This window comes from Pimephales promelas, chromosome 7 (genome assembly GCF_988280905.1).
Source record: "Pimephales promelas chromosome 7, fPimPro1.hap1.1, whole genome shotgun sequence".
Lineage (NCBI taxonomy): Eukaryota > Metazoa > Chordata > Actinopteri > Cypriniformes > Leuciscidae > Pimephales > Pimephales promelas.
Genome location: NC_142775.1, coordinates 40555523 through 40569935, shown reverse-complemented (window position 1 = coordinate 40569935; position 14413 = coordinate 40555523). Strand labels below are relative to the sequence as shown.

The window sequence follows — 14413 nt, the reverse complement described above, 5'->3', positions numbered from 1 at the left end:
TTTATCGCAGTCTGAGGTCATTGAACTTGGTAAAAGCATTGTATTCGTGCAGATCTGGGACTTGAGGAGACTGTCGAGGGGATAAAGGGTGAGATCGCGAACAACACTCTTCTTTTACCGTGTCTTCATTTAATGCCTTTAATCTCTCGGTTAATGAACGTTAGTTGAAGCGCTCCAAACTCTATGTGATCCGTGCATATTTTCATGCTCTACATGCTCACATTATTGTTTAAAATGGCCATAATGGGTTGTGAAGGAGAACCCAAGGGCAGATGCAAATATCCCCCACTGCAGTGTGTTTGAGGAGAATACTGTTGAACTCATCTCAGCAGGGTTCACCAACACTGACACCGGATTAGCACAGTCAGTTGTGCATTTACACCAGTCACTTCACAGAATAGAATTCAATCAATTTATTCACAAATGAATGTCAAATCAAGTCTTTAGAGCGAGAAAACAGAGCAAAAGGCATGAATGGATGTGGGTTGTAATGGTTAACTTGATTGTCATTCCCAGTGTGGTCTGGACTGGGAACAGACAGAAGGTGCATCCCCAGATAAATCAGAGTGCTCCTCTGGTCCAATGCTTCACCACTGTCTGCCTGTCGTCACTCAACAGGTTTTGATGGCCATGCTGGGAATTAACTTGATCTGAACGCCTTGGATATAAGATATAATATCAGTTATGAGGGAAATCTTCAGTGCACCACTGAAATATCATTCTGCTTACGTTCTCATCTCCATTCAGAGGATGCATAGGAAATCGGATGATTTGTTATATGTTCGAATCCTGGGTACAATATTTTTACTAGTTAGATTCAATACATTTCATGAAAAATCACTCTATAAAAAACAACAGCAAAAATCAGGTAAACCTTTAGTATTAATACTTCTCACACATTATGTTTTTTTTTTTTTTTTTTGTGTGTTTTCCTGAAGCTCAACACCAACGTCTTACATTCGATTCCTAATGAAATGAACATTCCTGAACTGATAAAAATGCACTCCTTGGCTTTAACACAACAATGAAAGTGTGTGTGAAATGCATGAATGTACATTTAAATTCCCTCGGAGGGTAGTTGATAAACTGACATTAAAAAGACATAGTTTTTTCATTTTTATTGTGGGTCTGTGCAGCTGCGGTTAAAGGAGTAGTTCACTTTTAAAAAAAACTTTTGCTGATAATTTACTCACCCCCATGTCATCCAAGATGTCCATGTCTTTCTTTCTTCAGTCGAAAAGAAATTAAGGTTTTTGATGAAAACATTCCCGGGATTTTCTCCATATAATGGACTTCAATGGGGTCCAAACGGTTCAAGGTCCAAATGAGAGTTTCAGTGCAAACTGTTTAAAGGGCTTTAAACGACACCAGATGATGAATAAAGGTCTTATCAAGCGAAACGATCACTCATTTAATAAATAAATAAATGTTCGCTAATCACAGAACAGAGCAAGGCGAGCATTTGTGCTTATAAAACTTAAACTTTGTTATTTATTTATTAAATGAGCGATCGTTTCGCTTGATAAGACCCTTATTCATCGTCTGGAATCGTTTATAGCCCTTTGCACAGTTTGCACTGAAACTCTCATTTGGACATTGAACCGTTTGGACCCCATTGAAGTCCATTATATGGAGAAAATCCCGGGAATGTTTTCATCAAAAACCTTAATTTCTTTTCGACTGAAGAAAGAAAGACATGGACATCTTGGATGACATGGGGGCGAGTAGCCTAAATTATCAGCAAGTTTTTTTAAAAGTGAACTACTCTTTAAAAAAATGAAATTGCGGGTCAAATTGACCCAGGGAAGTTAAAATCGTCCTTTCATAAAACCTCAGAGTGTCAGAAGTTTGTTTATGACCCTAAATTAGACATTGATGTCTGGAGAACATATTTGTTTGTATTATAATAATATGAGGAAAATATTTGATGTTTTTAAATATGAGGGAAGAACAAAACACTAAACTTGGTTAAGGTATTTATCTGACAAAATTATTTGGTAAAAAAAAAGGTTTGATTTTACTATGCAAAAAAAAAAAGGCTGGAAAAAACAAACAAAAACATTGACTACAACATAATCAGTTTTTAATATCTCGCTGGGTCTCTCTTGTTTTTGCATGTGTTCATAATTTCTTTGTATGGCAATCTGAGCAAAAATAATGTCGGCTGATTATCATGATTAATATGACTTTAATAATCCTACTATCTTTAATAATATTTGAGTTGAAGATGTTAGACATCTGTTTTAGGCCGCGTCATCTGAGCGACGGGTGTGTGTGAAGTCTCGCCGTGAGAAGGCATGAGGTTGTGTTTGCTCAGATAGGCATCAGAGATAAGGAACTCCTGGAAACGTAATCGAGTGGCAATCACAGAAAGTGGGCCAGGAAGGGTTCTCTCGGGACGAATCTGAAGCAGTCCTGCCAAACCGCCAAACGCTCACTTTCAGCCGTCAGTCGGGTCCTTCAGCCGAGCTGTGTGTGACACACAGATATAATACAGTCAGACATGGATGCGGGTTTATAAATAGACCATATGAGTCAACCGTTATGTAAAGTTACATTTTTAAATGCCTGTTTGTGTAATCCAGATTAGAAATGCTCCGTTTACATGGCCGGCAAGTTCCATGCGAGTGCATTGCACACATTTCTATTTTATTTAGCTACTCTTCAGAGCAAGGAAAAGTGGATAACAGTTCGTTTTATATAGAATTGTTCGTCTATACAGTATTCAATGCAATTACTGCAGAAGTAACTAAATACATTACAAAACATTCACAGAGGGATGACAAGACTTAATGACAAACGTAACCAGAACCAGGTGCGCAACATAATTAGTAACCATGACAACAAATGTAGAGCGGGAACAGTGGAAACAAAGGAAACAGGAACAGAACACTGGAAAACAATGATGCAAAGTAAAAACAGAACATGTATAGAGTTATAGAGTTATATACATGTGCCGTGTGCCGTGTATGTCCAGGTCCAACCCTATCTCACGGGAATTCGTACGAATTTTACGAGGTGGCTAATTCGTAACAATTCATACAACCTCACTCGTACAAATTAGTAAGATTTTGCTAAATCGTACATATTTTACGAATTGGCCAATTCGTATGAATTCGTACGAATGACCTACCCCTGACCCCGCCCCTAAACCTAACCATCACGTGGGTTTCGACAAATCGTATGAATTCGTACGAGTGAGGTCGTACGAATTAGTACGAATTAGCCACTTTTTAATAATTCGTATGAATTCGTACGAATTGGTCGTGAGATTTTAGCCTGATTTTGGCACGATCCGTTTGACATAGGGTGTTGTTGGGATTCGTAAACGACAACGGGCGTCGGGACACAAGATTCGATTGTATCATCTCGTATAGTGTGTCATAGTGGGCGACAACCTACGTCGTGTCTGCGATGCTTCACGACAAAAAGACTAGCATGTTTAATTTGTTTAACGGTCGTCTACGACGGTTCCGTCACATGTATGAGGTTGACCAATCGGAGCACAGAAGCTTTTCCGTACACAACTTTCAAAAAATGGCGAAACGAAAGAGAGACGATGGTGCTAACGTTAAAACTAAAAGTAAAAATATATAATAAAACAATATTTTACCTCAAGTTCTCTTTGGGGGATTGGAGGAACGTGTCAGGTTTTCTTTCTTTTTTTTTTTTTTTACTTTTTTCTCAACACAGGACAGCCAATACAACACTCACCGCTTCATCCGTTGTTTGTTTACGTTCGTTTCCGGAAGTCACTCGCTGTTAGTTTTGCTTCTCGATGACATCACGCGCGCCATTAAAGACGGCACGCGATGACTGGTCAGAAGCAACGTGTAGTCTAACATGTGTCTCGACAAGATTTTAGGAGTCAAAATCGCGTAATCTGACACAGTGACTATCGTAACAGACAAAAAAAATCGTAATAACTGATTATGTTGTCAATGTCGGCCACTGCATGTCTGATCTCAAGGTCATTGTTGCTTATTTAATTGCCTTTCAGTTTCTCTCAGCACATGCACGGAAAACATGAGGAATATTTGGAGCAAATATATGGCAAATAATTAATTCGGCTCATGGAAAAGTCGTTCTAACCGGATAGTCAGAAGAGTAACGTGTGCTTTCACATCGGTTGGTAATGGACAGCATGGCATGGAAATCTCTCTCACACACTCTCTCATAACTTGTCAGCACGTCTTGCTCTTTCTGGCACTGAGGATAAGAACAGTCATCCTGTGTTTTCTGAGACGACAGGCTTTAGTCGGGGAACAGCTGGCACTGGAGATTCGGGAAAATTCAGGAGTGTTTTACAGGAGAATGCATCGTTCAGCGGAAGTGAGCGTAGAGAAAACCATTCAGTGTTTTTAACCCAACGATTATCGGATGATAATCTTCAAAATGGTAAATTAGCCTATTATATGTTTATAAACTATTTGTTCTTTAGCAGAAAAACAACAGTCAAACCAAAGTGTATTCAGACAAGTTCACAGTTATCACATTAAATGCGTCTCTGTAGCACGCAGTGTGTTTATCGTGCAATTTATACGTGAAAATTAGTTTTTATGTGCATAGGATACGCATTGGTTAGAGTAGGCACGTAAAAAGTCATTTTCGTGTATAAATTGCACGATAAAACAATGCGAGCTATAGAGACGCATTTACGTGAGAACAGGCTGATTCGCTATAGTTGTGAAATATATGCAGAACTATGGAGCTATTAATATGACAAAATAATTTGAATTATTTGCAAGTGTAATCTAACAAAGTTGAATTTTAGGTGGTAGTTTAAATAGTTCTGAATTTGAATTTAACGAATGAAATTTATTAAACTGATAGGTTTTTGTGGCTGAATTTTTTAGGCATGTATTTTCAAACAGTTATTTTTTTGTTCTGAATTCAAATACTGCAAATATTCAGTTTTAAAAAAAATACAGATTCAAGTTTTCAAGTTGAAGAAATTCTGATCGTCAAATTAAATTTTCTAAAATGCAATGTCAAAAATTCAGGTCTCACAGAAAGTAGGTCACAGGTCATCCACAGGGAAGAGTAGATGATCTCAGAAAAAGTCGAACAGAGCGTGGTGGTGGTTCAAGAGGCTGCCACTCTCTGACTCTGATCATGAATTATGTTGAATATCTGTCAGCTGTTAAATTGAACTACACAATTAGATAATACCAGTTTAGCTCAACCAGTGACCAAGCAATGCTTCATGTTGTTCTGTGTGTGTGTAAAAAGAGCATTAGCAATTACAGAAAACACTATTTTTTAAATAAATGTTACTGGTATATGAAGAATATTTGGGTGTAATATCTCACAGTTTACTTTGTTTTGCTCTCCTCACTTATATAAATGAATTATAGTGTCCTGCACACATGGAAACATCTCAAAAATGATATCTGGTGTCAGAATCATTTTTGCTTTGACTAATTGCATAATATTTTCTTTATTTCACAGGTTTTCCCAGTCAAAATGTCAAAGTTGCACCGGTGACGAGTGGCGCCAGACATGAGACGGTCAGACGGTTGACGAACAGGTAAAGTCCAGCCGTTCCTTTTATTGATTATTATATAATCATGGCATTGAGATCTGCGCTTCAGTGAAGGACTAACGTCGGCTTGTATTAGGTCATTAAGCCTCACAAAATGTTATTAGGACGTTCAAATAAGATCAGCTGTCGTTTACAGACGTACAAGTGTGGCATTTGAGTCTGGTTTTGATTTATAACATTGTAGAACAATAATAATAATAATAAAACACACTAAACTGACCATTTATCATTGAATTTCCAGAAGAATAACTATATTTGTGACATATACGGTTACTGTGATGTTATTATAGTTAAAGGATGGGTGAAAGCATTGCCTTTTCTTGTTTCTGAAACGTTATTAATCCGTGTTTATGAATATTCTGGCACTGTAATCCATCACTGATTGTTGTGTGTTATAATGTGTTTATGAGGAAGAGGTTATGATGAGCTTGTCAAACACAGCAGGGTTAAAAATGTAATTAAAAAAATGTACGGTTGAAAGTGAAAGTTGAAGTTGGGTTAACATTTTAAATGACATTTTTGACCCAAATTTGGTTTGAAACAATCCAGCATTTTTTAGAGTGTAATTCAATTGAATTCAGAATTGATTTGTATTAAACTGGCCACTTCAAACAAGATGTTGAATAAAATGACAGGAAGATTTATTAAATTCAAAGAAAATCAAGTCAAACAACAGTCATTTTATCATGTTTGTTTACTAATATTTAATCATGTTTTGACAAATGTATTTGTCACGATTAGCCAAGCACTCCCTGGATTATCACAGACTACATTTCCCATCATGCACCTCTCTGGACTGATTATACCAAACACCTGCACTGTGCTGATTACACACACATGTAAACCCGATCTCTGCCTGCCTCTCTTATGCATATATACATGTAAAAATACAGAAATAGCCATTTATATTGCAAAAATTTATTTATTTTCACTACATTTTTTTTATTTATTTCTACTTTTATTTATTTATTTATTTTTTCTTTTGTCATTTTTAGTCCTTAGTCCATAATCTTATTGACTTTTTATCATAATTGACAATGAATATTTTCTTAATTTTTGTCGTGTCATAATTTCGACTTGAAGATTTAAGCACATTAATGAAAATAATAAATTTGACTTTTTATCTCATAATTATTAGTCAGACTTCATAATTTCAACTTTATCATACATTTTTTTTAAATATCAGATTTATTAGTATGTCATAATTATCCATATATTTTTTGTTGAAGATCTAAACATTTATAGACAGTCAGTCATAATTTAATCTATAAAATATATATTTTACTCTCATAATTATGATTTACAAAAACATTATATGTTTAATATTGTTGAATATCTCATCATTTAAAATGATGTATCTCACACTTTTGACTTTAATTATCAGTATGTGATATTTATGACTTTTTCTTCATAACTCATTAACTTTATATGTCAGAATTTTGACTTGTATCATAACTGTTTTGCTGTTGAAGACAGACATTTTTAAGCAGTTTAATGATTCAGAATTTCACATTTTTCAATCTCATCATTTTTAATCTCATAACTATGACAAAGTAAAACAGACGTATTTTCTTATTTTATATCATAGTGACTTGTTGAAGCCAGACATGATAAAGCAGGGTTATGCGCTCTTCTGAAACGCGTCCCTCAGCTTTAATAAGAGCAGATAATTAGGTTATACATTTAATTCCCAGGCGCCAGAAATATTACCTGGCAAATTACTGCCTCTGGCCTGCCTTCTTAATTACTAACTACTCTTATTAAGGATATAATAGTGCAGTTCTGTGTTATAGTCGTGATATCGATATGTGGAAGATCATAAAACAGAGTCGATGCCGCTGCAAAACGCAGATTTATCTGATTTATTAACAGTATTTTCATATCGCATGCATGGGGATGGGCAACGATTAATCGCGATTAATCGCATCCAAAATAAAAGTTTGTGTTTACATAATATATGTGTGTGTAGTGTGTATAATTAATTTGTATATATAAATACCCACACGTGTATGTATATATTTAAGAAATATTTGCATGTATTGTATATACTTTATATATATTTAGACATAATTAATATATATAAATATAAATATTTGATATATTAATAACACATTTTTCTTAAATATATACATGCAGTGTGGGTATTTATATACTGTATACACATTAATTATACACACTATATATTATGTAAACACAAACTTTTATTTCAGATTCGATTAATCGCGATTAATCGTTACTCATCCCTAACGTTTACCATGCAAAAGGTTTCGGTTTGTGGTGATCGACCCGAAGTGACACATATCTACTCATAATAATATGAGATGCATAAATGACTAGAACATATCACAATACAAAAAAACAACAATATGTATGGATAGTTCACCCAGTCTGTGTGAGAGAAAGTTGACAGTTTTTAGTGTCAGTTTAACATTAAACTACTATATATAATGTTGAATATGATGTATAATAATGCAATGGGGGAATATGTGTGTGTCCCGATAATGCCAAATGTCTGATGTTACCAGTAAAAAGTGATTTATTTTAAATAAATCTAGTCAGTGAAAGAGTGCAAGCATATTCGTCTAAAATAATTGTGTATTTTCAGCTTCAAAATCATGAGTCCAAGAATATTCAGTTATACACAGTAAGTCTTCTTTACTGAGCGTCGACGCGCTGTTGTGATTTACTCTCGGTAATGAAACTAACGTGTGTGTAGGACATCATCTCAGGGACGGTTGTGGAGACGAGGAATGAATGCTAATGCACGTCAGAGTTGAATATGTTGAACTAACTATCAAAAACAAGTCCTGTTAGCAAACGGTTATAATGTGCGAGCATGTGTCGTCTCTTCACACAAGGAGGACAACAGTGTGTCCGTATTAAAGCGATAGTTCACTTTGAAATTAATTGTTGGTATGTTTTATCTTACCTCAAGGGCATCCAAGATGTAGGTGTCTTTGTTTCCGCAGTATTTTCAGTCAAAGCGTTCTTGTCTGTCAGTCATATAATGGAGGTCTATGGTCACCACCTCAAAGAGCAGCACAGAGAAGTCCAAATTAAACATGATTTAATGACTCGTAAATGTAAGTACACATTAATGGCCTAAGACACGAAACGAGCGGTTTGTGTGAGAAAACGAACAGTATTTATATCGTTTTACGTCTTGTAACCGCAGCCAAAAGTGTTCTTTTGCAGGTTGGCAATAGTGTTTGTGCATTTGTTAAAGTGTGTTTGCATGTGTGGCGGTGATGGGAGTTTGTTTTAAACCGATGTGTTGGTGCTGTTTTCAGGTTGCCCAGCAATGCTTCTGTACGGACAAGCCTTAAACCATTCATTCCCGGATTAAGTTAGTTATAAATCAGGCTTCCCATCAGCCCCTGCTGGCGTTCAGAACAGTTTCACGTTACAATCAGTGGACATTACTTTTATTAACCCTATACAGCCTATTACTAGCTCATTTATATTCAACATCATGATCAAAGATGAGGAAAACAGTCCTGTCGTCTGACGTGTCTAGCAAGCGTCCACTTTAACACTCTTTCTGCTGTCAGAAAAACTTTAATAGTGTTCGAGATATTACACAACATACTTAACTTGAAATTCATAATGTTAAAGTCCCTCTGTGGTGAAAATCCAGCTTTTATTGTTGTTTATATATTTTAAATATGTTAAAAAAAAGTCCTTATAATGAAAACTGTGCAACTCAATGTCACAAAAAAGACTTTCAACTAACTTAAAGTGTTAGTTTCTTTTTGTTCCTGATTTTTTTTTTATTCTCATTTTTTAAAATTTTCTCTATTTAAATTCTATTTATAAACTCACCACACGTGTGTACACAATAACGGTCAATAATTAATTTGTTGAAAGCTAATCATTTCCTGAAATATACAGTATGACGCCTTGCACTTGAAGATAATTTTACCGTTCAAAAACACACTCTAAAAAATGCTGGGTTGTTTTAACCCAAATTTGGGTCAAATATGGACAAACCCAGCCATTGGGTTACATTTTTAACCACACGTTTGGGTTTGTCCATATTTGACCCAAAATTGTCACTGTCAGATTATACAAATGTGGACTCCTTTATCAAGAAACATGTCAGATTACACGTTCCCTCCCGACCAATCATGATGTCACCACTATCTTCAAGTCATCCTGTGGTCCATCATTTTATCCCTTAAACTCATCGCTGATCACCAAAATGACACATTTAAACGTTTTTTCCTTCTTCATTCCTTAAAATATCTTGAATGTAACTCGACACCCTCGCCTCATTTAGTATGCGCGGTTCTATGAATATTCAAATGAGCCCCGCCTCCACTTACTCACTCAGAGATCCACTGGTTGACGATCACATGTTGATCTGATTGGTTACAAGGTGGTTTGTGACGTCAAGCGTGTTTTTGAGACTATCTTTGGTTCACTGAGGAAATACTCAGCAATGCTGTCCACTTATCAACTTACACACGGTGTGTGTTAAAGCGGATTAAAAACACCACATACACACATAAACAACATTAAAAGCTTGGTTTTCACCAAAGGAGGACTTTAAATCTTGTCTTCCACTGTCGTCACTCTTCCTTTTTAACATTCGCTCCACCAGATCCCACAGCTCTTGGCCCCGCCCTTTAAATATATATGCATATTAATTTCCATAGATCATTTACACTGCTGAAGCAAGTAGTAATTTTTGTATGTTATAATGCATAATCAATATATACATTTACACTACATGCATATGAATTTACGCACATTTAAATACTATACAAACAGAAATATAAGGGTAATATCATATGTCAGCATGCTATTGTGAATGTGAACAGATTCGCACTGCTTTATTGGACGGTAATGCTGCGGATGAACCTGTTCAGACAGGAACCTGCCCAGTCCTCCCAGCGACTGAACGATTTCTGAACACACACCGAGCCGATCTCAGCAGACATGACGCTGAACACACAACTGTTCTCGAGACACTTGTCAAAGCCACTCGGACACTAGGAAGGGCTCGTTCATCTGCGTGCGATTCCTCAAAGTTTCAGCACTAAATTAGGAGCATGAGTCACTCTAGATGAATGATTCATCTCAGGATTCATAAATCTCTCTCCGAAGCTGATCTACATCTGCGAGCTAAGACCTTAATCATCTCAACCAAGAGATTTTACACATCCGTGAAGAGAGGATCTCAGTCAAGTGTGAGAGATCAGCTTCAGGAGTTGGACGTCTTGATTAGAGAAACATTGACAACACTTGGATTTGTTCGATTGACACGGTTCCCATGTTCATTGAAAATATACACTGCAATTTCTATGTAGTATGTAAATATATTAGGGCTGTCAAACGAATAATCGCGATTAATCGCATCCAAAATAAAAGTTTGTTTACATAATATATGTGGGTGCACTGTGTATAATTATTTAAAATATATAAATACACACACATGGTTGTATATATTTAAGAAATATTTTCATGTATATGCTGTATATAGATTTAATTAATATTATAAACAAATATAAATATTTTATATATTATAATATTTTTTTTCTTAAATATCATGCATGTGTGTGTATTTATTTATTTATTTATATATATATATATATATATATATATATATAAAATAATTATACACAGTGCACCCACATATATTATGTAAACACAAACTTTTATTTTGGATGCAATTAATCGCGATTAATCATTTGACAGCCCTAAAATATATTTATTATATTCAAAATACGTACTTTATAGAAAATACATACTGTTCTATATCGTATATAAGCTTATTTACATATACATTTAACACATAAGCATATTGATAAATCCATACAAATGTATATATACATTTATGATATAGAAAATGCATAGTATGATATTTTGCATTTTCTATATAGTCTGTACAGTACATGTGTAAAATATCTTTATGAATAAGCATATATTTTCATTTAAATTGATATGCATTTACATTTACGCTTTTCACAATACACTTTTTATGCAGCTTTACATGCATGCATGTTCATACAGATATATGCATTTAAATGTACATACTATAAAGAACATATCATGTAAGTTTAAAATTGTGGTTTCCAAATTTCCAACAAGTTATGGAAACAAACAAAAACAATGGGATAATATACTCTAAATTCACTATTCAGTTATTTGTTTTAAATCCATTATTCATCTGATATGGATAATTCTTGTGTAGTGTAATGCCTGAGGCTGAGAGATGAAGCGTTTAACGGTGTAACTGGCGTTGGAAACTAGTCCAGAATTAAAAGTATATAGAGGTGACCTTGTTTGGACAAATGCAAATTAGATGCAAAACAGATGCTTCCTGTTATTCTCATTGGCTAGAGCGATTTGATTTCCGTATGCTGCCAAGTCACTGAGTTTAATATTACATGCATCAAAAGGTCAAAGCAACAAAACCATAAAAGATTACTTCATTACTATGATTTATGGGTAAATAATAAGGTTCATTAGTTAAAACTTCTACAGCATTAATTAATCTAAATTCATATTAATTTCAACATTTACCAATATGTCATTAAAATCAAAGGTCGTATTAGTTAACACTATGAACTAACATTAATAAATACTGCAAAACGTGTATTGCTCAGTGTTAGTTAATACATTAACTAATTTTAACTAATGAACTGTTACCGATTTACGATTCATTCTAATAGATTAATTTCCGGGTGAATGTTAAATATGTTATTTGGATGGGGAAAATGTGGTGGTATAAAACAAGGAATTTATTATTACAACACAAAAGGAATTTATTTCATTACATTTCGCTGAAAGATTATGAGAAACAAACATGTTTTCCTGAGGAATGTTTGGCCGGAGCGATAGACTTTCCTCCAGGCTGTTTAAAATTGCCTCGCAAAGCTTTACACTGGTACACACATCTCGGAAACGCTCCCGACAGCATCAGCTGAAGAAAACACATCACACAGTCCTTCTCAGTCCTTCAAACAGAGACAGACTTATGATAATAGAGAGGATATCGTGAAGAGATGTCGTCAGTGTCCTCAGCCCACAGCAGCCGAACGCCCTTCAGCTTCACACGAGCATCTCCGGCGTGCTCAGAATAATAACACAAGTCGTCGAGATATAAATAAGGAACGCAACATCCTCGTAACGCAGCTAATGATCCGATTACTCGCTCTTAGCCTGAGGTCAAACCCATCCTGACCTCTCCGGCAGCGTCAGGCGTTATGAAGATCAGATGTGTGTGTATGCAGTATATGTAGGACTGTGTGTGCATATGTGGATTTCTGGATGCATGAAATACTCAGATGACACACACACTCTCTCTCTCTCTTACACACACACACTAACCCAACCCCTAAACATACCCATCACACACAACTTTCTGTGTTTTTACATCATACCATATTTACACATGAGGACGACCGTACAGGTTATTTTGTCAAGTTTTGGTCCCTTCTGGGTACAAATGTGTCCCCAAAATATAGTTAAGTAGATACACACACACACACTGTGTGTTTATAGTGTTTGTAAACATTTGTTTTGTTGTCTATAAATGAGATCATCTGAATATAATAATTAAATGTGACTTCGTCAATGCAGCTTTTCCCTCATCAGCGTGATTTTGAATCGGTGCGACCGTGCGATGATGAGGTCATGTCATGTGACACAGATGCTCGATTTGCTGTTGCATTTGATTGTTTTTTAAAAAAAAAATTTATTTGGAATGAAACAGAAGTTGCGATTGTCTTTTCTTGGTAACACTTTACAATAAGGTTCATTAGTTAACATTAGTTAATTACATTAGTTAACATGTACAATATGTGAACAACACTTCTTCAGCATTTATTAATCTTAGTTAATATTAATTCCAACATTTACTAATACGTTATTAAAATCAAAGGTCGTATTAATTAACATTAGTTAATGGACTGTGAACTAACATGAACGCACAATGAACAGCTGTATTTGTATTAACTAACATTAACAAAGATTAATAAACACTGTAACTAATGCATTGCTCATCGTTAGTTAGTGTTAGTTAATGCATTTACTAATGTTAACTCATGAACCTTATTGTAAAGTGTTACCCTTTTCTTCCACGTTTTTGTGAAAGCATTGCATGTTTGCATGATGTTTTTAACCCATAAAATAATCATGAATTTACTAACTCATGCATCAGCTGACGTGGTCCGTGTGTGTGACGTGTGTCTCGTCCCCGTTGGAGTCTCTGAGATCCAGCATGAGTGTGTGTTTGGCCCTCAGCTCTGTCTCAGCGCATCACATCAGCTGCACTTGATCTACACACACACACACGTAATGGTGTTTCAGCTTGAGACCTACGGGCTCTTTGTAAAGGCGAATGAATCCGCTCTCTGAGGATCGCTTGCACGACTCCAGGACAAAACGAGACTCAATCCAGGAGTTGATGAATGGAGACAGCTAATGTAGACTTCCTCATCCTCCTCCTGTCCATGTCTGAACACACTCGTTTAATTGAATGATGAAGACCTTGACCCACCTGTGTGCTTCAGTGTTTATCTGTGAACATCTCAGCCTTCGTAACACAGATAATGCTGGGATGTTCCTTCTTACGAGTTTGGAAATCCATATTCATATATCATATAGAATAACACAACATTGTGAATATTAATGGTTTTATGGTTATATTTTCCACTTCTGAATTGGTATTTTCCAGTGTGTTGCGTTTAAGTGCTTTTGTTGTCATAATGTGGTAAAAAGATGATAGCAAACTGACACTGAATCAACGTGGAAATATGACATCGAAACAACGTTGATCTGACATTGTTTTGCTCATCGAATTAACGTTGAACCAACGTCAGACGCGTCATTCTTTCAAAACTAACGGAAAATCAACTTGAA

The 14413-nt window shown here is 35.4% G+C and overlaps 1 long non-coding RNA gene across 1 annotated transcript in view; it reads left to right on the top strand.

Moving 5' to 3' along the window:
• The window catches only part of LOC120490489 (uncharacterized), a 29793-nt gene that overhangs the window by 1321 nt on the left and 14059 nt on the right, over positions 1 to 14413 (top strand). The window contains exon 2 of the long non-coding RNA XR_005625024.2: positions 5452 to 5530. This is a non-coding gene — a long non-coding RNA (uncharacterized LOC120490489). The remainder of the gene's footprint in view (positions 1 to 5451; positions 5531 to 14413) is intronic.